The sequence below is a fragment of the Oreochromis aureus genome, linkage group 17 (assembly GCF_013358895.1).
Source record: "Oreochromis aureus strain Israel breed Guangdong linkage group 17, ZZ_aureus, whole genome shotgun sequence".
Lineage (NCBI taxonomy): Eukaryota > Metazoa > Chordata > Actinopteri > Cichliformes > Cichlidae > Oreochromis > Oreochromis aureus.
In genome coordinates this window covers 16,736,901-16,742,900 of record NC_052958.1, presented here as the reverse complement: position 1 = coordinate 16,742,900, position 6,000 = coordinate 16,736,901, and positions in this window count along the sequence as shown.

Genomic DNA, 6,000 nt, shown 5'->3' with positions numbered 1-6,000 from the left:
ATTTAGGTTCATAATATAAACCCCATCTTTACTTTTAGGATGAGCCTTTAAACGTTTCTTTTCGATAACAAATAAGTATTGACAATCAAGAGGGAGTTCTTCTTCCCCAGTCTCACCATGAGAATAATTGCCTTATTTGGATTTTGTATAATATTGTCGGTTCTTTGGCCTATGGTAAAAACGCTGTCGTGTAAACTGCATTGACTTGACTTACACCTCAGTTCCATTCAGTTTGTCACATCCTGTGCAACAGAAAGTAAATCATAGTAATCTGGCATTCACATATGTAATTTCATACTCAAAATAAAAAGATGCAGATGAAAAAGAAAGATGCATTAAGATCTTGGCCGCCTCCATTATCAGTGCAAATTGCAGGCTTTGATATTTCACTTCAGCCAACAAGCCTTTAAATGCGATCACCTTTTAAGAGTTCAATAAAATTTCTTAGAGTATCTCTAACAGCTAATGTGAAGCATTAGAGATGGTACAGACATCTGTTGGATAGCACCTACATGTTTTGGCCATGTGAAACCAGGGCAAGACCCCAGGGCAGGCCAAGGGGAAGCTCCAGAGATGATGCCTCTTAGCTGGCTTACATACAGTTAAGCCCATAATTATTCATACCCCTGCCGAATTTTGACTTAAAGTTACTTTTGTTCAACAAGCAAGTTCTTTTTGAGCAGAAATGACACAGGTGTCTCCCCAAAGATAATAAGATGATGTACAAGAGGCATCATTGTGGAAAAAATATTTCTCAGGTTTTATTTATATTTTAGCAAAAGTATCATGTCCAGAATTATTCATACCCTTCTCAATAATCAATAGAAAAAAGCCTTTATTGGCTATTACAGCAATCAAACGCTTCCTATAATTGCAGACCAGCTTTTTGCATGTCTCCACAGGCATTTTTGCCCATTCATCTTTAGCAATGAGCTCCAAATCTTTCAGGTTGGAGGGTCTTCTTGCCATCACCCTGATCTTTAGCTCCCTCCACAGATTCTCAATTGGATTCAAGTCAGGACTCTGGCTAGGCCACTGCAAAACGTTAATGTTGTTGTCTGCTAACCATTTCTTCACCACGTTTGCTGTATGTTTTGGGTCATTGTCGTGCTAAAATGTCCACTGGTTCCCAAGGCCAAGTTTTTCTGCAGACTGCCTGATGTTGTTGTTGAGAATCTTCATGTATTGCTCTTTTTCATGGTGCTGTTTACTGTGATTAGGTTCCATGGTCCATTGGCTAAAAAACACCCCCAAAGCATTAGGTTCCCACCACCATGTTTGACAGTGGGGATGGTGTTCTGTGGGTTGAAGGCTTCTCCATTTTATGCCAAATGAAGGCAAAATCATTGTGACCAAATAATTCAATTTTGTTTCATCTGACCATAACACTGAAGACCAGAAACCTTCTTCTTTGTCCAGATGAGCATTTGCAAAGGCCAAATGAGCTTTTGCATGCCTTAGAAGTGCCTGGAGAAGTGGCGTTTTCCTTGGTCTGCATCCGTGGAACCCAACAGTGTCCGTTGGACTGTCTGCCTTGAGACATTGCCACCAGCAGAGCCCAGATTCACCAGAATGGCCTTGGTGGTGATCCTTGGATTCTTTTTCACCTCTCTCACTATCCTCCTGGCCAGCACAGGTGTCACTTTTGGCTTCCGACAACGTCCTCTGAGATTTTCCACAGTGCGGAACATCTTGTATTTTAATAATAATACTTTGCACTGTAGCCACTGGAACTTGAAAACATTTGGATATGGCCTTGTAGCCCATTCCTCACTTGTGAGCAGCCACAATGCACAGCTGCAGGTCCTCACTGAGTTCCTTTGTCTTAGCCATGAATGTCCACAGACCACCTGCAGAGAGCTGCTGTTTTTCACCTGTTGAGTTGATCAAAACAGCTATTTCCAATTAATCAGGGTAATTAGGATGCTTTAGAACAGCTTTGACTATTTGAAATGGATGGAACTTTGGATTTTCCCAGAGACTGTGACAGTTTGTGAAGGGTATGAATAATTCTGGACATGATACTTTTTGCTCAAATGTAAATAAAAGCTGAGAAATATTTTTTTCCACAATGATGCGTCTTGTACATCATCTTATTATCTTTTGTGAGACGCCTGTGTCATTTCCAGTTAAAAAATAACTTGCTAGTTGAATAAAAGTAACTTTAAGTCAAAATTTGCCAGGGGTATGAATAATTATGGGCTTAACTGTATGCTCCGGTATCCTCCAGCAGAGCAGGAGGTGGTGGAAGCAGTAGCTCCACCTGCAGTACCAAGTCGGCCCCTTGCAACCCTTTTATATGAGCAAAAAGTCTCGTTATGCATCTTTATTTTTCTCTTACAACATCATGACAGATTGTACTTTATTAAAAGGATATTCTAACTACAAACATAAAAGAAATCCATTTGGCAGCTTTCTGGGTGTTTGTTAATGGATTAATGACAGTCATGGCTCCTCTGAGCCTCCCGTAGAGATGAGCATTTGGAAGATTTTCTGTTACAGTAGTAATACATGTGGGTGAAAAGAGGCTGTCTGAACAAAACACTCCAAACTCAATACACTGCAGTGGATGGAGCAAAGTAATTAAGTCTACTGACAGTTGGATTGATTGGCTGATTATTAATTTTGTATTCATCTTGCAATTATTTCTATTAAGTCAGCCTTTTTAATTAACTAAGCAGTAATCTGCATTTTTTTCAAACTGCATTTTATGCATTCTGAGATTGTTGTATCTCTCGTGCCATTCTCCTCAAGTCAAATATTAAATTGACTTGGAAAGCACAAGGTTTTGTCTTCAGCTCAAGTGTTTCTCTCTTTCTGATCATTCTGTCTGACTGAGCATGAATACAGCTGTCACTCCATCTGAATGCTTCCTTTGAATCTGAATGAAAAGTGCTCTGCTCAAAACCGCTCAGGCATTTCTGAGTGGTATTAATAAAATGATGGATTCAAAATGGTCTTTCTGATGTTTTCTCCACCATCCACTGGGTAATGCTCGTAGGTTTACATGCCCCTAAGCATTGCATGTCATAGTAAAAATTTTAAAAAGACATATGAGGACATATAATTGCTATTTGGACCCTAGTTTGCTTGAGATATCCATTAACTATCTCATTAACTGTTTGAATATGGCCCTGGGCATGGGATCCACTTAAGATCAAGGCATTTACTTCATTCATTAACCATTCAAAATGACTCTGCCTTTGCTTTCTGACCTCCACAGTTGGATTCAGAAATAACCTTCTTCCTATTTAATGGACATCACACTATATAAAAGACATTTCCTTTCCTTTAGTTGTGATTTTTGATTTTTCTTATTTTGAAGCAACTTGTAAACAAACTCAAATGTACAGAAGTTCTGTCATCTGCAAGAGGCAGCTAAATCTAAAAAATTGGCACCTGTCTTCTCCAGTTCCTGTTTTCTTTTCCTTATAACGACTCTGATAAATTTAATTAAGCTGTCATGTTACTCTGCTTCCACACACAGGTGGATTAGTACAAGCATTTGTCTGTCAGCTCCTCTTGGCCGTCCTTCTCTTTTTCTACTCTAGCCCACTGCTATTCTGGCTGCGGTGTCAAAGGAAAAGGATGCTGTGTGTGTGTGTTTGTGTTTTTATGTCCTGATAGTCTTTCATTTTCTTTTGTGAATATTGAGAGAAGCCTTCTCTGTCACATTACAGTGGAGCATTTGTTTGTTTGCACTCTGACATGTTTGAGAAGCTTTTCCTTGTTTGTCCTGAACAGATGATTTGTTTTCATTGTTAGCAGTTGCTCGCTGTAATTTTGGCAGGACAGGTGGATCACACTTGCAGGTTCTATTAGCTGTTGTCGGCTGTGTACCTGCAAGTGTCAACGTATGTTTTATTTTCGTCTTATACGCAAATTCTATGTTGCGCGCTGTTGTGCATATGATAAACAGCTGTAGTTCTGCCAATTAACTGAGTATAACTCAAGAGATATTGCTTTATCGTGTATGCACCAGCTGTCTTTTGGCTGATGGTAATCAGGACAAAATTGTAGAGAGAATCTGCAAAATTTTACATTTGCTCCTGTTTAAAAGTTCAGGGTTTTATTTGTAAAGATTTATATACGTTATGTAGGATATGAAAGCAGGTTTACACCGGATTCATGCAGTCAAACCTGCAAATGAATTCACATTTGATGCATTAATGCAATATCTACCTAAGCGAGTAAGTAGTGTATAAGAACCATGTAAAATGCTATAGGGGTTAAAATATTAAATATATATATCCAGCATGATGAATGGATTGACAATAGCCATGGGTCTGAGAGTCTCTGGGTTCCAAAACAGTCTACTGATCTCAGAGTGGTGAAAGCACAGCCAGCGGCAGCTTGCCTAACATGTTGGTCTCCAATCAGTTTCTCATCAAAGAGTTTTATCCACTAACCACATGCTCAAACAACCAGAAAAAGCTGCTATGCTTCTCACCTTGGCAAGCTCCAGCGTTTGTTAATGAGACATGGGCACACCCTCAAAAGACTGACTCCATTAAATCAAGCAGAGTTAATCCTGCTTCCAGAGAAACTAGCCAACTAGGGCCACAAGATGGCAGTACTTGAAAGGATGGATGCAAACAGGTGAAATCAAAGGGATGAAATCCCTTTGATATGCTTTAATTGGTACACTTTCCCCCTACAGTTTTCTATCTGTGTTAGCCCTGCGGCAGTCTGGAGACCTGTCCTGGGTGTACCCCACGTCTCACCCTATGGCAGCTGAATTAATCACCAGCCTCTCTGCCACCCTGAATTAGATAAGCAGAAGACCATGGATGAATGAATGTTTTAATTGTGTCTGTTTTATATTACTCTAAACAGGGACTACTTGCCTTTCTTGCCCTGATGGAATGCCACTGTTGCAGTGTGTTGAAAAAAACCCCATTCAAGTCAAACTCAATGAATGTAATGCAGTACTTAAAAAAACAGGGAGGAGAGAGAGAGAGAGAGAGAAACACACACAATGCAATCAAGAATAACTGGACCTTCTGATATTTTCAGTTTAAGTCATTTTCATTTCAACTTCACTGTCTTTTCTCTTAAAACTATGTTGGAACATAGTGTATTTTATTAATCAGTTCCATATGCATAAGCTGTATCTGAACAATACAACATTTTAACCCAAATTCTCATCTGGGGAAAACTCCTGCTCAGCACAGTAGCACAACACTCGGGTGTGACCTGGCCAGTTAGCCAGGGAATTTGAACTCTTACTGATGCTGGTTATTTTTCTCTTTTCAATTCAATTTCTTTATACAGCATCAAATCACAACTACAATTGCCTCAAGGCGCTTTATGTTGTAATGTATACAGAGGGAAAAACCTAACAATCATATGAGCCCCTATGAGCAAGCCCTTTGGCGACAGTGGGAAGGAAAATTCCTTTTTTTACAGCAAGAAACCTCCAGCAGAACCAGGCTCAGGAACTGGCTGGGGTGAAGGGACAGGATAGTCTGTGGTGATGATGCCATGTGGACTGTGATCAACTGATGGTTTGTCGTAAACCTGGTGGAGTTTTTATCAGAAGTTTAATTATTTACAAACATGTTACAAATTAATATTTAAACCACAATAATACAAAGAATGGACAGTTTGACATTTTCAAGTAAAAAAAAATCAGAAAAAACAAAAACAGATAAATAGATTTTTTACTTGTTTGTCTAGAGGTTTTCACATTGTAGGAAACATAAAAGTTTAAAAAAAGATGTAAAAAGGATACATTTGGACTTTCTGTTTTTTTTTTCTGCACAATGCATCACACCACATATATAAAAAGCATTTTCACTGGTAATTACATTGGCAATACATAAAAATGGCACTGTAGTGATTATTTTAAATGTCAGATACTGTCAGGAATAGTGGAAATATTTGATAAGTGATGTTGAAGATGGAGCTGCCAGTCTGGCAGAAAAGAGAAATACCACAGAGAAAGTGGATGTAGTAAAGGAGGACATGCAGAGGGTTGGTGTTACAGAAGAGGATGCC